Consider the following 22,587-nt stretch of genomic DNA (forward strand, 5'->3'; position numbering starts at 1 on the left):
GGGTTTTCTACTAGCTGCTAGCAGGCCAAGAGTCAAAATGCTCTTTTTTGTCACTCGGCAGAATGAAACGTCTGACAATAGTCAACATCTTTCAGCACTGACCGAGACAGTTCTACTCATTGTAGCGGTTACTGAACTTTCCACTAAGTAGAGCTTTAATGCGTGGAGTAACACAAATAAAGAACAGTGTTTCCGCCCAGTTTCGAACAGGGGACCTTTCGCGTGTTAGGCGAACGTGATAACCACTACACTACGGAAACTGCGGAAGGTGACCTTTAAGCACGTGCCCGGCTTAATGCAACATTTACATGTAACTGCAAACATTTATAATGCAAAATAGCATGATTTTCAACTTGATTCATTCAAAGCAGCTATGTCCCACATCATACATACACAGCCACAAAAGAAGTTTGATGCCTGGGATGGGGAGGTTGACACCAAGGGGACAGTGATTGACACTGGGGGGAACATAAGTGCTCAAACCTGGGTAAACCTGCATGCCATGTGACTCCTGGAGAACCAGACCCACCTCTGGAGCTCACCCCCCAACCCGGCTCACCCTCCGACCTTGTGAACCCACAGTTAAGCACACCCTCTGAGTTAAAGACCCTATTTGGCCAATTTCGAGTTTCGTGCCCCTGGTACTCCAGAATAAGAGACATCCGGGTTATCGACTGATATTTGGGGACTCACATCCGGGTTACTGACAAAGAGTTTTAATGTGTGGAGTAACAAGAATGAAGAACAGTGTTTCCGCCCAGTTTCGAACTGGGGACCTTTCGCGTGTGAGGCGAACGTGATAACCACTACACTACAGAAACTGCTGAAGGTGACCTTTACGCACGTGCCCGACTTAATGAAAAGCTCCCCGTATAACTCTTCGAAATCCATGTAAACGCCGAAAAACTAGCCCATAATGTATCGGCAGCATTCCTCGTTAGTATAGTGGACAGTATCTCCGCTTGTCACGCGGAAGACCAGGGTTCGATTCCCTGACGGGGAGCTAGCTGCTAGCGGGACAAGAGTGAAAATCAATTTTGAACAAAGGACCCTTCGCGTGTTAGGAACTGCAAACGTTTATGATGCTGAATTACAAGATTTTCAACTTGAATGAACATTGTTCCTTGGACAGCGTGTCCCTTATTCCAGGAGGTAACTCTACGACCACCAGAGTAAAAGACTGCTGCATTGGCCGGGAATCGGACCCTGATCTCCCGCGTGGCAGGCGAGAATTCTACCATTGAACCACCAATGCCTACATAACTCCAAAAAGAGAAGGACGAATCCTTAGGCTTGAACTCGTAATTTAAGCGATCGATGAAAACCCAACACCAGCCTAAAGACAACATTCTCGGCTAAACCTCGACCATCCGTGTGTGACTATTTCACTTGGCCGTGATGTCTAGGATACCACCAATGTTTTAAAATCGGGAGGAATGAGCACTGCTATGTCATTGATGGCCGCAAATGTATACTTAACTCAAAAGCTCCCTGTATAACTCTTCGAAATCCATGTAAACGCCGAAAAACTAGCCCATAATGTATCGGCAGCATTCCTCGTTAGTATAGTGGACAGTATCTCCGCTTGTCACGCGGAAGACCAGGCTTTTCTACTAGCTGCTAGCAGGCCAAGAGTCAAAATGCTCTTTTTTGTCACTCGGCAGAATGAAACGTCTGACAATAGTCAACATCTTTCAGCACTGACCGAGACAGTTCTACTCATTGTAGCGGTTACTGAACTTTCCACTAAGTAGAGCTTTAATGCGTGGAGTAACACAAATAAAGAACAGTGTTTCCGCCCAGTTTCGAACAGGGGACCTTTCGCGTGTTAGGCGAACGTGATAACCACTACACTACGGAAACTGCGGAAGGTGACCTTTAAGCACGTGCCCGGCTTAATGCAACATTTACATGTAACTGCAAACATTTATAATGCAAAATAGCATGATTTTCAACTTGATTCATTCAAAGCAGCTACGTCCCACATCATACATACACAGCCACAAAAGAAGTTTGATGCCTGGGATGGGGAGGTTGACACCAAGGGGACAGTGATTGACACTGGGGGGAACATAAGTGCTCAAACCTGGGTAAACCTGCATGCCATGTGACTCCTGGAGAACCAGACCCACCTCTGGAGCTCACCCCCCAACCCGGCTCACCCTCCGACCTTGTGAACCCACAGTTAAGCACACCCTCTGAGTTAAAGACCCTATTTGGCCAATTTCGAGTTTCGTGCCCCTGGTACTCCAGAATAAGAGACATCCGGGTTATCGACTGATATTTGGGGACTCACATCCGGGTTACTGACAAAGAGTTTTAATGTGTGGAGTAACAAGAATGAAGAACAGTGTTTCCGCCCAGTTTCGAACTGGGGACCTTTCGCGTGTGAGGCGAACGTCATAACCACTACACTACAGAAACTGCTGAAGGTGACCTTTACGCACGTGCCCGACTTAATGAAAAGCTCCCCGTATAACTCTTCGAAATCCATGTAAACGCCGAAAAACTAGCCCATAATGTATCGGCAGCATTCCTCGTTAGTATAGTGGACAGTATCTCCGCTTGTCACGCGGAAGACCAGGGTTTGATTCCCTGACGGGGAGCTAGCTGCTAGCGGGACAAGAGTGAAAATCAATTTTGAACAAAGGACCCTTTGCGTGTTAGGAACTGCAAACGTTTATGATGCTGAATTACAAGATTTTCAACTTGAATGAGCATTGTTCCTTGGACAGCGTGTCCCTTATTCCAGGAGGTAACTCTACGACCACCAGAGTAAAAGACTGCTGCATTGGCCGGGAATCGGACCCGGATCTCCCGCGTGGCAGGCGAGAATTCTACCATTGAACCACCAATGCCTACATAACTCCAAAAAGAGAAGGACGAATCCTTAGGCTTGAACTCGTAATTTAAGCTATCGATGAAAACCCAACACCAGCCTAAAGACAACATTCTCGGCTAAACCTCGACCATCCGTGTGTGACTATTTCACTTGGCCGTGATGTCTAGGATACCACCAATGTTTTAAAATCGGGAGGAATGAGCACTGCTATGTCATTGATGGCCGCAAATGTATACTTAACTCAAAAGCTCCCTGTATAACTCTTCGAAATCCATGTAAACGCCGAAAAACTAGCCCATAATGTATCGGCAGCATTCCTCGTTAGTATAGTGGACAGTATCTCCGCTTGTCACGCGGAAGACCAGGGTTTTCTACTAGCTGCTAGCAGGCCAAGAGTCAAAATGCTCTTTTTTGTCACTCGGCAGAATGAAATGTCTGACAATAGTCAACATCTTTCAGCACTGACCGAGACAGTTCTACTCATTGTAGCGGTTACTGAACTTTCCACTAAGTAGAGCTTTAATGCGTGGAGTAACACAAATAAAGAACAGTGTTTCCGCCCAGTTTCGAACAGGGGACCTTTCGCGTGTTAGGCGAACGTGATAACCACTACACTACGGAAACTGCGGAAGGTGACCTTTAAGCACGTGCCCGGCTTAATGCAACATTTACATGTAACTGCAAACATTTATAATGCAAAATAGCATGATTTTCAACTTGATTTATTCAAAGCAGCTATGTCCCACATCATACATACACAGCCACAAAAGAAGTTTGATGCCTGGGATGGGGAGGTTGACACCAAGGGGACAGTGATTGACACTGGGGGGAACATAAGTGCTCAAACCTGGGTAAACCTGCATGCCATGTGACTCCTGGAGAACCAGACCCACCTCTGGAGCTCACCCCCCAACCCGGCTCACCCTCCGACCTTGTGAACCCACAGTTAAGCACACCCTCTGAGTTAAAGACCCTATTTGGCCAATTTCGAGTTTCGTGCCCCTGGTACTCCAGAATAAGAGACATCCGGGTTATCGACTGATATTTGGGGACTCACATCCGGGTTACTGACAAAGAGTTTTAATGTGTGGAGTAACAAGAATGAAGAACAGTGTTTCCGCCCAGTTTCGAACTGGGGACCTTTCGCGTGTGAGGCGAACGTGATAACCACTACACTACAGAAACTGCTGAAGGTGACCTTTACGCACGTGCCCGACTTAATGAAAAGCTCCCCGTATAACTCTTCGAAATCCATGTAAACGCCGAAAAACTAGCCCATAATGTATCGGCAGCATTCCTCGTTAGTATAGTGGACAGTATCTCCGCTTGTCACGCGGAAGACCAGGGTTCGATTCCCTGACGGGGAGCTAGCTGCTAGCGGGACAAGAGTGAAAATCAATTTTGAACAAAGGACCCTTCGCGTGTTAGGAACTGCAAACGTTTATGATGCTGAATTACAAGATTTTCAACTTGAATGAACATTGTTCCTTGGACAGCGTGTCCCTTATTCCAGGAGGTAACTCTACGACCACCAGAGTAAAAGACTGCTGCATTGGCCGGGAATCGGACCCTGATCTCCCGCGTGGCAGGCGAGAATTCTACCATTGAACCACCAATGCCTACATAACTCCAAAAAGAGAAGGACGAATCCTTAGGCTTGAACTCGTAATTTAAGCGATCGATGAAAACCCAACACCAGCCTAAAGACAACATTCTCGGCTAAACCTCGACCATCCGTGTGTGACTATTTCACTTGGCCGTGATGTCTAGGATACCACCAATGTTTTAAAATCGGGAGGAATGAGCACTGCTATGTCATTGATGGCCGCAAATGTATACTTAACTCAAAAGCTCCCTGTATAACTCTTCGAAATCCATGTAAACGCCGAAAAACTAGCCCATAATGTATCGGCAGCATTCCTCGTTAGTATAGTGGACAGTATCTCCGCTTGTCACGCGGAAGACCAGGCTTTTCTACTAGCTGCTAGCAGGCCAAGAGTCAAAATGCTCTTTTTTGTCACTCGGCAGAATGAAACGTCTGACAATAGTCAACATCTTTCAGCACTGACCGAGACAGTTCTACTCATTGTAGCGGTTACTGAACTTTCCACTAAGTAGAGCTTTAATGCGTGGAGTAACACAAATAAAGAACAGTGTTTCCGCCCAGTTTCGAACAGGGGACCTTTCGCGTGTTAGGCGAACGTGATAACCACTACACTACGGAAACTGCGGAAGGTGACCTTTAAGCACGTGCCCGGCTTAATGCAACATTTACATGTAACTGCAAACATTTATAATGCAAAATAGCATGATTTTCAACTTGATTCATTCAAAGCAGCTATGTCCCACATCATACATACACAGCCACAAAAGAAGTTTGATGCCTGGGATGGGGAGGTTGACACCAAGGGGACAGTGATTGACACTGGGGGGAACATAAGTGCTCAAACCTGGGTAAACCTGCATGCCATGTGACTCCTGGAGAACCAGACCCACCTCTGGAGCTCACCCCCCAACCCGGCTCACCCTCCGACCTTGTGAACCCACAGTTAAGCACACCCTCTGAGTTAAAGACCCTATTTGGCCAATTTCGAGTTTCGTGCCCCTGGTACTCCAGAATAAGAGACATCCGGGTTATCGACTGATATTTGGGGACTCACATCCGGGTTACTGACAAAGAGTTTTAATGTGTGGAGTAACAAGAATGAAGAACAGTGTTTCCGCCCAGTTTCGAACTGGGGACCTTTCGCGTGTGAGGCGAACGTGATAACCACTACACTACAGAAACTGCTGAAGGTGACCTTTACGCACGTGCCCGACTTAATGAAAAGCTCCCCGTATAACTCTTCGAAATCCATGTAAACGCCGAAAAACTAGCCCATAATGTATCGGCAGCATTCCTCGTTAGTATAGTGGACAGTATCTCCGCTTGTCACGCGGAAGACCAGGGTTCGATTCCCTGACGGGGAGCTAGCTGCTAGCGGGACAAGAGTGAAAATCAATTTTGAACAAAGGACCCTTCGCGTGTTAGGAACTGCAAACGTTTATGATGCTGAATTACAAGATTTTCAACTTGAATGAGCATTGTTCCTTGGACAGCGTGTCCCTTATTCCAGGAGGTAACTCTACGACCACCAGAGTAAAAGACTGCTGCATTGGCCGGGAATCGGACCCGGATCTCCCGCGTGGCAGGCGAGAATTCTACCATTGAACCACCAATGCCTACATAACTCCAAAAAGAGAAGGACGAATCCTTAGGCTTGAACTCGTAATATAAGCTATCGATGAAAACCCAACACCAGCCTAAAGACAACATTCTCGGCTAAACCTCGACCATCCGTGTGTGACTATTTCACTTGGCCGTGATGTCTAGGATACCACCAATGTTTTAAAATCGGGAGGAATGAGCACTGCTATGTCATTGATGGCCGCAAATGTATACTTAACTCAAAAGCTCCCTGTATAACTCTTCGAAATCCATGTAAACGCCGAAAAACTAGCCCATAATGTATCGGCAGCATTCCTCGTTAGTATAGTGGACAGTATCTCCGCTTGTCACGCGGAAGACCAGGCTTTTCTACTAGCTGCTAGCAGGCCAAGAGTCAAAATGCTCTTTTTTGTCACTCGGCAGAATGAAACGTCTGACAATAGTCAACATCTTTCAGCACTGACCGAGACAGTTCTACTCATCGTAGCGGTTACTGAACTTTCCACTAAGTAGAGCTTTAATGCGTGGAGTAACACAAATAAAGAACAGTGTTTCCGCCCAGTTTCGAACAGGGGACCTTTCGCGTGTTAGGCGAACGTGATAACCACTACACTACGGAAACCGCAGAAGGTGACCTTTAAGCACGTGCCCGGCTTAATGCAACATTTACATGTAACTGCAAACATTTATAATGCAAAATAGCATGATTTTCAACTTGATTCATTCAAAGCAGCTATGTCCCACATCATACATACACAGCCACAAAAGAAGTTTGATGCCTGGGATGGGGAGGTTGACACCAAGGGGACAGTGATTGACACTGGGGGGAACATAAGTGCTCAAACCTGGGTAAACCTGCATGCCATGTGACTCCTGGAGAACCAGACCCACCTCTGGAGCTCACCCCCCAACCCGGCTCACCCTCCGACCTTGTGAACCCACAGTTAAGCACACCCTCTGAGTTAAAGACCCTATTTGGCCAATTTCGAGTTTCGTGCCCCTGGTACTCCAGAATAAGAGACATCCGGGTTATCGACTGATATTTGGGGACTCACATCCGGGTTACTGACAAAGAGTTTTAATGTGTGGAGTAACAAGAATGAAGAACAGTGTTTCCGCCCAGTTTCGAACTGGGGACCTTTCGCGTGTGAGGCGAACGTGACAACCACTACACTACAAAAGCTCCCTGTATAACTCTTCGAAATCCATGTAAACGCCGAAAAACTAGCCCATAATGTATCGGCAGCATTCCTCGTTAGTATAGTGGACAGTATCTCCGCTTGTCACGCGGAAGACCAGGGTTTTCTACTAGCTGCTAGCAGGCCAAGAGTCAAAATGCTCTTTTTTGTCACTCGGCAGAATGAAACGTCTGACAATAGTCAACATCTTTCAGCACTGACCGAGACAGTTCTACTCATCGTAGCGGTTACTGAACTTTCCACTAAGTAGAGCTTTAATGCGTGGAGTAACACAAATAAAGAACAGTGTTTCCGCCTAGTTTCGAACAGGGGACCTTTCGCGTGTTAGGCGAACGTGATAACCACTACACTACGGAAACTGCAGAAGGTGACCTTTAAGCACGTGCCCGGCTTAATGCAACATTTACATGTAACTGCAAACATTTATAATGCAAAATAGCATGATTTTCAACTTGATTCATTCAAAGCAGCTATGTCCCACATCATACATACACAGCCACAAAAGAAGTTTGATGCCTGGGATGGGGAGGTTGACACCAAGGGGACAGTGATTGACACTGGGGGGAACATAAGTGCTCAAACCTGGGTAAACCTGCATGCCATGTGACTCCTGGAGAACCAGACCCACCTCTGGAGCTCACCCCCCAACCCGGCTCACCCTCCGACCTTGTGAACCCACAGTTAAGCACACCCTCTGAGTTAAAGACCCTATTTGGCCAATTTCGAGTTTCGTGCCCCTGGTACTCCAGAATAAGAGACATCCGGGTTATCGACTGATATTTGGGGACTCACATCCGGGTTACTGACAAAGAGTTTTAATGTGTGGAGTAACAAGAATGAAGAACAGTGTTTCCGCCCAGTTTCGAACTGGGGACCTTTCGCGTGTGAGGCGAACGTGATAACCACTACACTACAGAAACTGCTGAAGGTGACCTTTACGCACGTGCCCGACTTAATGAAAAGCTCCCCGTATAACTCTTCGAAATCCATGTAAACGCCGAAAAACTAGCCCATAATGTATCGGCAGCATTCCTCGTTAGTATAGTGGACAGTATCTCCGCTTGTCACGCGGAAGACCAGGGTTCGATTCCCTGACGGGGAGCTAGCTGCTAGCGGGACAAGAGTGAAAATCAATTTTGAACAAAGGACCCTTCGCGTGTTAGGAACTGCAAACGTTTATGATGCTGAATTACAAGATTTTCAACTTGAATGAGCATTGTTCCTTGGACAGCGTGTCCCTTATTCCAGGAGGTAACTCTACGACCACCAGAGTAAAAGACTGCTGCATTGGCCGGGAATCGAACCCTGGTCTTCCGCGTGGCAGGCGAGAATTCTACCATTGAACCACCAATGCCTACATAACTCCAAAAAGAGAAGGACGAATCCTTAGGCTTGAACTCGTAATTTAAGCTATCGATGAAAACCCAACACCAGCCTAAAGACAACATTCTCGGCTAAACCTCGACCATCCGTGTGTGACTATTTCACTTGGCCGTGATGTCTAGGATACCACCAATGTTTTAAAATCGGGAGGAATGAGCACTGCTATGTCATTGATGGCCGCAAATGTATACTTAACTCAAAAGCTCCCTGTATAACTCTTCGAAATCCATGTAAACGCCGAAAAACTAGCCCATAATGTATCGGCAGCATTCCTCGTTAGTATAGTGGACAGTATCTCCGCTTGTCACGCGGAAGACCAGGGTTTTCTACTAGCTGCTAGCAGGCCAAGAGTCAAAATGCTCTTTTTTGTCACTCGGCAGAATGAAACGTCTGACAATAGTCAACATCTTTCACCACTGACCGAGACAGTTCTACTCATCGTAGCGGTTACTGAACTTTCCACTAAGTAGAGCTTTAATGCGTGGAGTAACACAAATAAAGAACAGTGTTTCCGACCAGTTTCGAACAGGGGACCTTTCGCGTGTTAGGCGAACGTGATAACCACTACACTACGGAAACTGCAGAAGGTGACCTTTAAGCACGTGCCCGGCTTAATGCAACATTTACATGTAACTGCAAACATTTATAATGCAAAATAGCATGATTTTCAACTTGATTCATTCAAAGCAGCTATGTCCCACATCATACATACACAGCCACAAAAGAAGTTTGATGCCTGGGATGGGGAGGTTGACACCAAGGGGACAGTGATTGACACTGGGGGGAACATAAGTGCTCAAACCTGGGTAAACCTGCATGCCATGTGACTCCTGGAGAACCAGACCCACCTCTGGAGCTCACCCCCCAACCCGGCTCACCCTCCGACCTTGTGAACCCACAGTTAAGCACACCCTCTGAGTTAAAGACCCTATTTGGCCAATTTCGAGTTTCGTGCCCCTGGTACTCCAGAATAAGAGACATCCGGGTTATCGACTGATATTTGGGGACTCACATCCGGGTTACTGACAAAGAGTTTTAATGTGTGGAGTAACAAGAATGAAGAACAGTGTTTCCGCCCAGTTTCGAACTGGGGACCTTTCGCGTGTGAGGCGAACGTGATAACCACTACACTACAGAAACTGCTGAAGGTGACCTTTACGCACGTGCCCGACTTAATGAAGAGCTCCCCGTATAACTCTTCGAAATCCATGTAAACACCGAAAAACTAGCCCATAATGTATCGGCAGCATTCCTCGTTAGTATAGTGGACAGTATCTCCGCTTGTCACGCGGAAGACCAGGGTTCGATTCCTTGACGGGGAGTTTTCTACTAGCTGCTAGCGGGACAAGAGTGAAAATCAATTTTGAACAAAGGACCCTTCGCGTGTTAGGAACTGCAAACGTTTATGATGCTGAATTACAAGATTTTCAACTTGAATGAGCATTGTTCCTTGCACAGCGTGTCCCTTATTCCAGGAGGTAACTCTACGACCACCAGAGTAAAAGACTGCTGCATTGGCCGGGAATCAGACCCGGATCTCCCGCGTGGCAGGCGAGAATTCTACCATTGAACCACCAATGCCTACATAACTTCAAAAAGAGAAGGACGAATCCTTAGGCTTGAACTCGTAATTTAAGCGATCGATGAAAACCCAACACCAGCCTAAAGACAACATTCTCGGCTAAACCTCGACCATCCGTGTGTGACTATTTCACTTGGCCGTGATGTCTAGGATACCACCAATGTTTTAAAATCGGGAGGAATGAGCACTGCTATGTCATTGATGGCCGCAAATGTATACTTAACTCAAAAGCTCCCTGTATAACTCTTTGAAATCCATGTAAACGCCGAAAAACTAGCCCATAATGTATCGGCAGCATTCCTCGTTAGTATAGTGGACAGTATCTCCGCTTGTCACGCGGAAGACCAGGGTTTTCTACTAGCTGCTAGCAGGCCAAGAGTCAAAATGCTCTTTTTTGTCACTCGGCAGAATGAAACGTCTGACAATAGTCAACATCTTTCAGCACTGACCGAGACAGTTCTACTCATCGTAGCGGTTACTGAACTTTCCACTAAGTAGAGCTTTAATGCGTGGAGTAACACAAATAAAGAACAGTGTTTCCGCCCAGTTTCGAACAGGGGACCTTTCGCGTGTTAGGCGAACGTGATAACCACTACACTACGGAAACTGCAGAAGGTGACCTTTAAGCACGTGCCCGGCTTAATGCAACATTTACATGTAACTGCAAACATTTATAATGCAAAATAGCATGATTTTCAACTTGATTCATTCAAAGCAGCTATGTCCCACATCATACATACACAGCCACAAAAGAAGTTTGATGCCTGGGATGGGGAGGTTGACACCAAGGGGACAGTGATTGACACTGGGGGGAACATAAGTGCTCAAACCTGGGTAAACCTGCATGCCATGTGACTCCTGGAGAACCAGACCCACCTCTGGAGCTCACCCCCCAACCCGGCTCACCCTCCGACCTTGTGAACCCACAGTTAAGCACACCCTCTGAGTTAAAGACCCTATTTGGCCAATTTCGAGTTTCGTGCCCCTGGTACTCCAGAATAAGAGACATCCGGGTTATCGACTGATATTTGGGGACTCACATCCGGGTTACTGACAAAGAGTTTTAATATGTGGAGTAACAAGAATAAAGAACAGTGTTTCCGCCCAGTTTCGAACTGGGGACCTTTTGCGTGTGAGGCGAACGTGATAACCACTACACTACAGAAACTGCTGAAGGTAAACTTCACGCACGTGCCCGACTTAATGAAAAGCTCCCCGTATAACTCTTCGAAATCCATGTAAACGCCGAAAAACTAGCCCATAATGTATCGGCAGCATTCCTCGTTAGTATAGTGGACAGTATCTCCGCTTGTCACGCGGAAGACCAGGGTTCGATTCCCTGACGGGGAGTTTTCTACTAGCTGCTAGCGGGACAAGAGTGAAAATCAATTTTGAACAAAGGACCCTTCGCGTGTTAGGAACTGCAAACGTTTATGATGCTGAATTACAAGATTTTCAACTTGAATGAGCATTGTTCCTTGGACAGCGTGTCCCTTATTCCAGGAGGTAACTCTACGACCACCAGAGTAAAAGACTGCTGCATTGGCCGGGAATCGGACCCGGATCTCCCGCGTGGCAGGCGAGAATTCTACCATTGAACCACCAATGCCTACATAACTCAAAAAAGAGAAGGACGAATCCTTAGGCTTGAACTCGTAATTTAAGCTATCGATGAAAACCCAACACCAGCCTAAAGACAACATTCTCGGCTAAACCTCGACCATCCGTGTGTGACTATTTCACTTGGCCGTGATGTCTAGGATACCACCAATGTTTTAAAATCGGGAGGAATGAGCACTGCTATGTCATTGATGGCTGCAAATGTATAATTAACTCAAAAGCTCCCTGTATAACTCTTCGAAATCCATGTAAACGCCGAAAAACTACTAGCCCATAATGTATCGGCAGCATTCCTCGTTAGTATAGTGGACAGTATCTCCGCTTGTCACGCGGAAGACCAGGGTTCGATTCCCTGACGGGGAGCTAGCTGCTAGCGGGACAAGAGTGAAAATCAATTTTGAACAAAGGACCCTTCGCGTGTTAGGAACTGCAAACGTTTATGATGCTGAATTACAAGATTTTCAACTTGAATGAGCATTGTTCCTTGGACAGCGTGTCCCTTATTCCAGGAGGTAACTCTACGACCACCAGAGTAAAAGCCTGCTGCATTGGCCAGGAATCTGACCCGGATCTCCCACGTGGCAGGCGAGAATTCTACCATTGAACCACCAATGCCTACATAACTCCAAGATGAGAAGGACAAATCCTTAGGCTTGAACTCGTAATTTAAGCTATCGATGAAAACCCAACACCAGCCTAAAGACAACATTCTCGGCTAAACCTCGACCATCCGTGTGTGACTATTTCACTTGGCCGTGATGTCTAGAATACCACCAATGTTTTCAAATCGGGAGGAATGAGCACTGCTATGTCATTGATGGCCGCAAATGTATACTTAACTCAAAAGCTCCCTGTATAACTCTTCGAAATCCATGTAAACGCCGAAAAACTAGCCCATAATATATCGGCAGCATTCCTCGTTAGTATAGTGGACAGTATCTCCGCTTGTCACGCGGAAGACCAGGGTTCGATTCCCTGACGGGGAGTTTTCTACTAGCTGCTAGCGGGACAAGAGTGAAAATCAATTTTGAACAAAGGACCCTTCGCGTGTTAGGAACTGCAAACGTTTATGATGCTGAATTACAAGATTTTCAACTTGAATGAGCATTGTTCCTTGGACAGCGTGTCCCTTATTCCAGGAGGTAACTCTACGACCACCAGAGTAAAAGACTGCTGCATTGGCCGGGAATCGGACCCGGATCTCCCGCGTGGCAGGCGAGAATTCTACCATTGAACCACCAATGCCTACATAACTCCAAAAAGAGAAGGACGAATCCTTAGGCTTGAACTCGTAATTTAAGCTATCGATGAAAACCCAACACCAGCCTAAAGACAACATTCTCGGCTAAACCTCAACCATCCGTGTGTGACTATTTCACTTGGCCGTGATGTCTAGGATACCACCAATGTTTTAAAATCGGGAGGAATGAGCACTGCTATGTCATTGATGGCCGCAAATGTATACTTAACTCAAAAGCTCCCTGTATAACTCTTCGAAATCCATGTAAACGCCGAAAAACTAGCCCATAATGTATCGGCAGCATTCCTCGTTAGTATAGTGGACAGTATCTCTGCTTGTCACGCGGAAGACCAGGGTTCGATTCCCTGACGGGGAGCTAGCTGCTAGCGGGACAAGAGTGAAAATCAATTTTGAACAAAGGACCCTTCGCGTGTTAGGAACTGCAAACGTTTATGATGCTGAATTACAAGATTTTCAACTTGAATGAGCATTGTTCCTTGGACAGCGTGTCCCTTATTCCAGGAGGTAACTCTACGACCACCAGAGTAAAAGACTGCTGCATTGGCCGGGAATCGGACCCGGATCTCCCGCGTGGCAGGCGAGAATTCTACCATTGAACCACCAATGCCTACATAACTCCAAAAAGAGAAGGACGAATCCTTAGGCTTGAACTCGTAATTTAAGCTATCGATGAAAACCCAACACCAGCCTAAAGACAACATTCTCGGCTAAACCTCGACCATCCGTGTGTGACTATTTCACTTGGCCGTGATGTCTAGAATACCACCAATGTTTTCAAATCGGGAGGAATGAGCACTGCTATGTCATTGATGGCCGCAAATGTATACTTAACTCAAAAGCTCCCTGTATAACTCTTCGAAATCCATGTAAACGCCGAAAAACTAGCCCATAATGTATCGGCAGCATTCCTCGTTAGTATAGTGGACAGTATCTCCGCTTGTCACGCGGAAGACCAGGGTTCGATTCCCTGACGGGGAGCTAGCTGCTAGCGGGACAAGAGTGAAAATCAATTCTGAACATGGTACCCTTCGCGTGTTAGGAACTGCAAACGTTTATGATGCTGAATTACAAGATTTTCAAATTGAATGAGCATTGTTCCTGGGACAGCGTTTTCCTTTATACCAGGAGGTAACTCTACGACCACCAGAGTAAAAGCCTGCTGCATTGGCCAGGAATCTGACCCGGATCTCCCACGTGGCAGGCGAGAATTCTACCATTGAACCACCAATGCCTACATAACTCCAAGATGAGAAGGACAAATCCTTAGGCTTGAACTCGTAATTTAAGCTATCGATGAAAACCCAACACCAGCCTAAAGACAACATTCTCGGCTAAACCTCGACCATCCGTGTGTGACTATTTCACTTGGCCGTGATGTCTAGAATACCACCAATGTTTTCAAATCGGGAGGAATGAGCACTGCTATGTCATTGATGGCCGCAAATGTATACTTAACTCAAAAGCTCCCTGTATAACTCTTCGAAATCCATGTAAACGCCGAAAAACTAGCCCATAATATATCGGCAGCATTCCTCGTTAGTATAGTGGACAGTATCTCCGCTTGTCACGCGGAAGACCAGGGTTCGATTCCCTGACGGGGAGTTTTCTACTAGCTGCTAGCGGGACAAGAGTGAAAATCAATTTTGAACAAAGGACCCTTTGCGTGTTAGGAACTGCAAACGTTTATGATGCTGAATTACAAGATTTTCAACTTGAATGAGCATTGTTCCTTGGACAGCGTGTCCCTTATTCCAGGAGGTAACTCTACGACCACCAGAGTAAAAGACTGCTGCATTGGCCGGGAATCGGACCCGGATCTCCCACGTGGCAGGCGAGAATTCTACCATTGAACCACCAATGCCTACATAACTCCAAAAAGAGAAGGACGAATCCTTAGGCTTGAACTCGTAATTTAAGCTATCGATGAAAACCCAACACCAGCCTAAAGACAAAATTCTCGGCTAAACCTCGACCATCCGTGTGTGACTATTTCACTTGGCCGTGATGTCTAGGATACCACCAATGTTTTAAAATCGGGAGGAATGAGCACTGCTATGTCATTGATGGCCGCAAATGTATACTTAACTCAAAAGCTCCCTGTATAACTCTTCGAAATCCATGTAAACGCCGAAAAACTAGCCCATAATGAATCGGCAGCATTCCTCGTTAGTATAGTGGACAGTATCTCTGCTTGTCACGCGGAAGACCAGGGTTCGATTCCCTGACGGGGAGCTAGCTGCTAGCGGGACAAGAGTGAAAATCAATTTTGAACAAAGGACCCTTCGCGTGTTAGGAACTGCAAACGTTTATGATGCTGAATTACAAGATTTTCAACTTGAATGAGCATTGTTCCTTGGACAGCGTGTCCCTTATTCCAGGAGGTAACTCTACGACCACCAGAGTAAAAGACTGCTGCATTGGCCGGGAATCGGACCCGGATCTCCCGCGTGGCAGGCGAGAATTCTACCATTGAACCACCAATGCCTACATAACTCCAAAAAGAGAAGGACGAATCCTTAGGCTTGAACTCGTAATTTAAGCTATCGATGAAAACCCAACACCAGCCTAAAGACAACATTCTCGGCTAAACCTCAACCATCCGTGTGTGACTATTTCACTTGGCCGTGATGTCTAGGATACCACCAATGTTTTCAAATCGGGAGGAATGAGCACTGCTATGTCATTGATGGCCGCAAATGTATACTTAACTCAAAAGCTCCCTGTATAACTCTTCGAAATCCATGTAAACGCCGAAAAACTAGCCCATAATGTATCGGCAGCATTCCTCGTTAGTATAGTGGACAGTATCTCCGCTTGTCACGCGGAAGACCAGGGTTCGATTCCCTGACGGGGAGCTAGCTGCTAGCGGGACAAGAGTGAAAATCAATTCTGAACATGGTACCCTTCGCGTGTTAGGAACTGCAAACGTTTATGATGCTGAATTACAAGATTTTCAAATTGAATGAGCATTGTTCCTGGGACAGCGTTTTCCTTTATACCAGGAGGTAACTCTACGACCACCAGAGTAAAAGCCTGCTGCATTGGCCAGGAATCTGACCCGGATCTCCCACGTGGCAGGCGAGAATTCTACCATTGAACCACCAATGCCTACATAACTCCAAGATGAGAAGGACAAATCCTTAGGCTTGAACTCGTAATTTAAGCTATCGATGAAAACCCAACACCAGCCTAAAGACAACATTCTCGGCTAAACCTCGACCATCCGTGTGTGACTATTTCACTTGGCCGTGATGTCTAGGATACCACCAATGTTTTCAAATCGGGAGGAATGAGCACTGCTATGTCATTGATGGCCGCAAATGTATACTTAACTCAAAAGCTCCCTGTATAACTTTTCGAAATCCATGTAAACGCCGAAAAACTAGCCCATAATATATCGGCAGCATTCCTCGTTAGTATAGTGGACAGTATCTCCGCTTGTCACGCGGAAGACCAGGGTTCGATTCCCTGACGGGGAGTTTTCTACTAGCTGCTAGCGGGACAAGAGTGAAAAGCAATTTTGAACAAAGGACCCTTCGCGTGTTAGGAACTGCAAACGTTTATGATGCTGAATTACAAGATTTTCAACTTGAATGAGCATTGTTCCTTGGACAGCGTGTCCCTTATTCCAGGAGGTAACTCTACGACCACCAGAGTAAAAGACTGCTGCATTGGCCGGGAATCGGACCCGGATCTCCCGCGTGGCAGGCGAGAATTCTACCATTGAACCACCAATGCCTACATAACTCCAAAAAGAGAAGGACGAATCCTTAGGCTTGAACTCGTAATTTAAGCTATCGATGAAAACCCAACACCAGCCTAAAGACAACATTCTCGGCTAAACCTCGACCATCCGTGTGTGACTATTTCACTTGGCCGTGATGTCTAGGATACCACCAATGTTTTAAAATCGGGAGGAATGAGCACTGCTATGTCATTGATGGCCGCAAATGTATACTTAACTCAAAAGCTCCCTGTATAACTCTTCGAAATCCATGTAAACGCCGAAAAACTAGCCCATAATGTATCGGCAGCATTCCTCGTTAGTATAGTGGACAGTATCTCCGCTTGTCACGCGGAAGACCAGGGTTCGATTCCCTGACGGGGAGCTAGCTGCTAGCGGGACAAGAGTGAAAATCAATTTTGAACAAAGGACCCTTCGCGTGTTAGGAACTGCAAACGTTTATGATGCTGAATTACAAGATTTTCAACTTGAATGAGCATTGTTCCTGGGACAGCGTGTCCCTTATTCCAGGAGGTAACTCTACGACCACCAGAGTAAAAGACTGCTGCATTGGCCGGGAATCGGACCCGGATCTCCCGCGTGGCAGGCGAGAATTCTACCATTGAACCACCAATGCCTACATAACTCCAAAAAGAGAAGGACGAATCCTTAGGCTTGAACTCGTAATTTAAGCTATCGATGAAAACCCAACACCAGCCTAAAGACAACATTCTCGGCTAAACCTCGACCATCCGTGTGTGACTATTTCACTTGGCCGTGATGTCTAGAATACCACCAATGTTTTCAAATCGGGAGGAATGAGCACTGCTATGTCATTGATGGCTGCAAATGTATAATTAACTCAAAAGCTCCCTGTATAACTCTTCAAAATCCATGTAAACGCCGAAAAACTAGCCCATAATGTATCGGCAGCATTCCTCGTTAGTATAGTGGACAGTATCTCCGCTTGTCACGCGGAAGACCAGGCTTTTCTACTAGCTGCTAGCAGGCCAAGAGTCAAAATGCTCTTTCTTGTCACTCGGCAGAATGAAACGTCTGACAATAGTCAACATCTTTCAGCACTGACCGAGACAGTTCTACTCATCGTAGCGGTTACTGAACTTTCCACTAAGTAGAGCTTTAATGCGTGGAGTAACACAAATAAAGAACAGTGTTTCCGCCCAGTTTCGAACAGGGGACCTTTCACGTGTTAGGCGAACGTGATAACCACTACACTACGGAAACTGCTGAAGGTGACCTTTAAGCACGTGCCCGGCTTAATGCAACATTTACATGTAACTGCAAACATTTATAATGCAAAATAGCATGATTTTCAACTTGATTCATTCAAAGCAGCTATGTCCCACATCATACATACACAGCCACAAAAGAAGTTTGATGCCTGGGATGGGGAGGTTGACACCAAGGGGACAGTGATTGACACTGGGGGGAACATAAGTGCTCAAACCTGGGTAAACCTGCATGCCGTGTGACTCCTGGAGAACCAGACCCACCTCTGGAGCTCACCCCCCAACCCGGCTCACCCTCCGACCTTGTGGACCCACAGTTAAGCACACCCTCTGAGTTAAAGACCCTATTTGGCCAATTTCGAGTTTCGTGCACCTGGTACTCCAGAATAAGAGACATCCGGGTTATCGACTGATATTTGGGGACTCACATCCGGGTTACTGACAAAGAGTTTTAATATGTGGAGAATAAAGAACAGTGTTTCCGCCCAGTTTCGAACTGGGGACCTTTCGCGTGTGAGGCGAACGTGATAACCACTACACTACAGAAACTGCTGAAAGTGACCTTTACGCACGTGCCCGACTTAATGAAAAGCTCCCTGTATAACTCTTCGAAATCCATGTAAACGCCGAAAAACTAGCCCATAATGTATCGGCAGCATTCCTCGTTAGTATAGTGGAGAGTATCTCCGCTTGTCACGCGGAAGACCAGGGTTTTCTACTAGCTGCTAGCAGGCCAAGAGTCAAAATGCTCTTTTTTGTCACTCAGCAGAATGAAACGTCTGACAATAGTCAACATCTTTCAGCACTGACCGGGACAGTTCTACTCATCGTAGCGGTTACTGAACTTTCCACTAAGTAGAGCTTTGATGCGTGGAGTAACACAAATAAAGAACAGTGTTTCCGCCCAGTTTCGAACAGGGGACCTTTCGCATGTTAGGCGAACGTGATAACCACTACACTACGGAAACTGCTGAAGGTGACCTTTACGCACGTGCCCGACTTAATCAAAAGCTCCCCGTATAACTCTTCGAAATCCATGTAAACGCCGAAAAACTAGCCCATAATTTATCGGCAGCATTCCTCGTTAGTATAGTGGACAGTATCTCCGCTTGTCACGCGGAAGACCAGGGTTCGATTCCCTGACGGGGAGTTTTCTACTAGCTGCTAGCGGGACAAGAGTGAAAATCAATTTTGAACATGGGACCCTTCGCATGTTAGGAACTGCAACCGTTTATGATGCCGAATTACAAGATTTTCAACTTGAATGAGCATTGTTCCTGGGACAGCGTGTCCCTTATACCAGAGGTAACTCTAACGACCACCAGAGTAAAAGCCTGCTGCATTGGCCAGGAATCTGACCCGGATCTCCCGCGTGGCAGGCGAGAATTCTACCATTGAACCACCAATGCCTACATAACTCCAAGATGAGAAGGACAAATCCTTAGGCTTGAACTCGTAATCTAAGCTATCGATGAAAACCCAACACCAGCCTAAAGACAACATTCTCGGCTAAACCTCGACCATCCGTGTGTGACTGTTTCACTTGGCTGTGATGTGTAGGATACCACCATGTTTTAAAATCGGGGAGGAATGAGTACTGCTATGTCATTGATGGCCGCAAATGTATACTTAACTCAAAAGCTCCCTGTATAACTCTTCGAAATCCATGTAAACGCCGAAAAAACTAGCCCATAATGTATCGGCAAGCATTCCTCGTTAGTATAGTGGACAGTATCTCCGCTTGTCACGCGGAAGACCAGGGTTTTCTACTAGCTGCTAGCAGGCCAAGAGTCAAAATGCTCTTTTTTGTCACTTGGCAGAATGAAACGTCTGACAATAGTCAACATCTTTCAGCACTGACTGGGACAGTTCTACTCATCGTAGCAGTTATTGAACTTTCCACTAAGTAGAGATTTAATGCGTGGAGTCACACAAATAAAGAACAGTGTTTCCGCCCAGTTTCGAACAGGGGACCTTTCACGTGTTAGGCGAACATGATAACCACTACACTACGGAAACTGCTGAAGGTGACCTTTAAGCACGTGCCCGGCTTAATGCAACATTTACATGTAACTGCAAACATTTATAATACAAAATAGCATGATTTTCAACTTGATTCATTCAAAGCAGCTATGTCCCACATCATACATACACAGCCACAAAAGAAGTTTGATGCCTGGGATGGGGAGGTTGACACCAAGGGGACAGTGAATCACACTGGGGGGAACATAAGTGCTCAAACCTGGGTAAACCTGCATGCCATGTGACTCCTGGAGAACCAGATCCACCTCTGGAGCTCACCACCCAACCCGGCTCACCCTCCGACCTTGTGGACCCACAGTTAAGCACACCCTCTGAGTTAAAGACCCTATTTGGCCAATTTCGAGTTTCGTGCCCCTGGTACTCCAGAATAAGAGACATCCGGGTTATCGACTGATATTTGGGGACTCACATCCGGGTTACTGACAAAGAGTTTTAATGTGTGGAGTAACAAGAATAAAGAAGAGTGTTTCCGCCCAGTTTCGAACTGGGGACCTTTCGCATGTGAGGCGAACGTGATAACCACTACACTACAGAAACTGCTGAAGGTGACCTTTACACACGTGCCCGACTTTATGAAAAGCTCCCCGTATAACTCTTCGAAATCCACGTAAACGGCGAAAAACTAGCCCATAATGTATCGGGTTAGGTTAAGGTAAGGGTTGGGGCCCCTACTACTAAAAAGCAGCAGGGGTCCCTATGCATTCTCCTTCATGCCTTTCGCTCTCCCCCCTCAGCGCTCGTTCAGTCCCCCCGTCATTCCAGTGCTCAACCGAGCAATCCAAAGTCTTTCTATTTTCCTTCTTTCTTTAATGGACCATCTGAGGTCATGTTGGATGATGGAGACTCTCATCTTGTCCCAGCCGTGCAGGACAAGATGGCGGACTACAGGTGTGTGTAGATTTTTGGAATGTGTACAGTTATATTTGTGTTGTGCAAACCTTGTGGACAATGAGTTGCCTGTTTCTCCAACATATAATGCTTCACATTCCAAACATGACATCAAATAAACACAATTTGTGGTGGACAAACTTCCTTTCGAGTCGTTTTTGAAAACTTCCCCTGTGTGTGGGTTTTTTAACCAAGCTTTGAACTCAAAGTATTGCCCTCTGGTGGTCGACTTAGGGGTGACCTTGGACGTGATCTGAGGTCAATGTTTGACGTGGCTTTGCTCGTGGATCTGGAGGAACGGGGTAGAAGAGAGGGAGGGGGGCAGAGGAGAGTTCTGTGTTCTTCTCGTGTTTGGCTCCTTGTAGGATTTGCCATGTCCTTTTCATCTTCCTCTTCCTCCTCCTCCTCATCATCCTCCTCCTCTTGCCCTTCCAACTCTGACAGGTCTGGTACTGTGTCTCCGTACAGAGATGATGCTGAGGAAGTATGCTCCTGGTCCTCCTCTTCCTCTTCTGTCTCTCTGAATCCTGAGAGAAGGTTCTCTGTTGTGGTGGTCCGTGTCCCCTGTGTTGCTCCTCCTCCAGGTGTTGTTGTTCCTGCTGCCCTCGGTTTTCTGTTGACCTGTGAGAGAGGAGCAGGAGAAGATGCTGGTGGAGGGGGGGAGGGGGGAGGTAATCTCACCGTGACTGTGGGAGAAACAGGTAGAGTGTCATTGTTTATGCTGATTGGTGTGGAGGTAACGTGGGGAAGTGAAACTTGTGGGGCCGTCTGGTCCGCCGCTGTCCTTGTTCTCATGATGGGCCTGGGCATGTAGGTCCCATCGTCTCCCTCCAGGTCCTCAAGGCCCTTTTTGATGACTTCTTCCACTCTGTCAAGAGTCGTCTGTTCCAATCTAGAACCCAGAGCATTTTTTGCCCATTTTGTGGCCTTTATGAAAGGCTCTTTCCATTCCGTGCTTTCTAAATAAAATAGGACCATAATTTCCCTTTTAATGGCCTTCTCATAGTGGTCTCTCAAATCGATGATTGTGTTGTCAAACCAGGCCTTAGCATTCTCTGCTATTAGCTCTAGGATGAATGGGTTGGGAAGCGCTGGTTTTATTAAGTCTGTGAGGTATTTAACCGTTCTACTCATTGTGACAGGTGGTCTCTCATCATCACTCACGTTCTTCAGATGATGGACCGCTCTGATGATCCTGTTCAGGATTCTGATCTTTTGGGCAAAGTCTGGGTCATCAGAGAGGATCCTGTCGGGATCATTTCCTCTCTTTTCCCCCGTGCGGCGGCGCTGCGGCTCTCCTCCGCGGCCCCTTTGATGTCTGTTGTTGCGATCCCTTTGATGTCTGTTGTTGCGATCCCGCTGTCTGTTTCTGTAGGGGACATATCTGTTGTCCTGGTCTCGTGGTCTTGAAACCTGTTGTCTTGTGTTCCCCGTGTCGCTCCGGTCTGCTTGACGCGGAAGCGGTCCGGGCGCTGTGTCGCGCTGTGGTGCGCCGCTCGTGTCCGGAGCGCGCTCCGTCGGATCTTGTGTTGAAAAGTCGGTCTTTGACTGTCTTGTAACCCCTTCATCTCTCCTCCTCCGTCCGGG

The sequence above is a fragment of the Taurulus bubalis genome, assembly GCF_910589615.1.
Source record: "Taurulus bubalis genome assembly, chromosome: 13".
In the NCBI taxonomy this organism is placed as follows: domain Eukaryota; kingdom Metazoa; phylum Chordata; class Actinopteri; order Perciformes; family Cottidae; genus Taurulus; species Taurulus bubalis.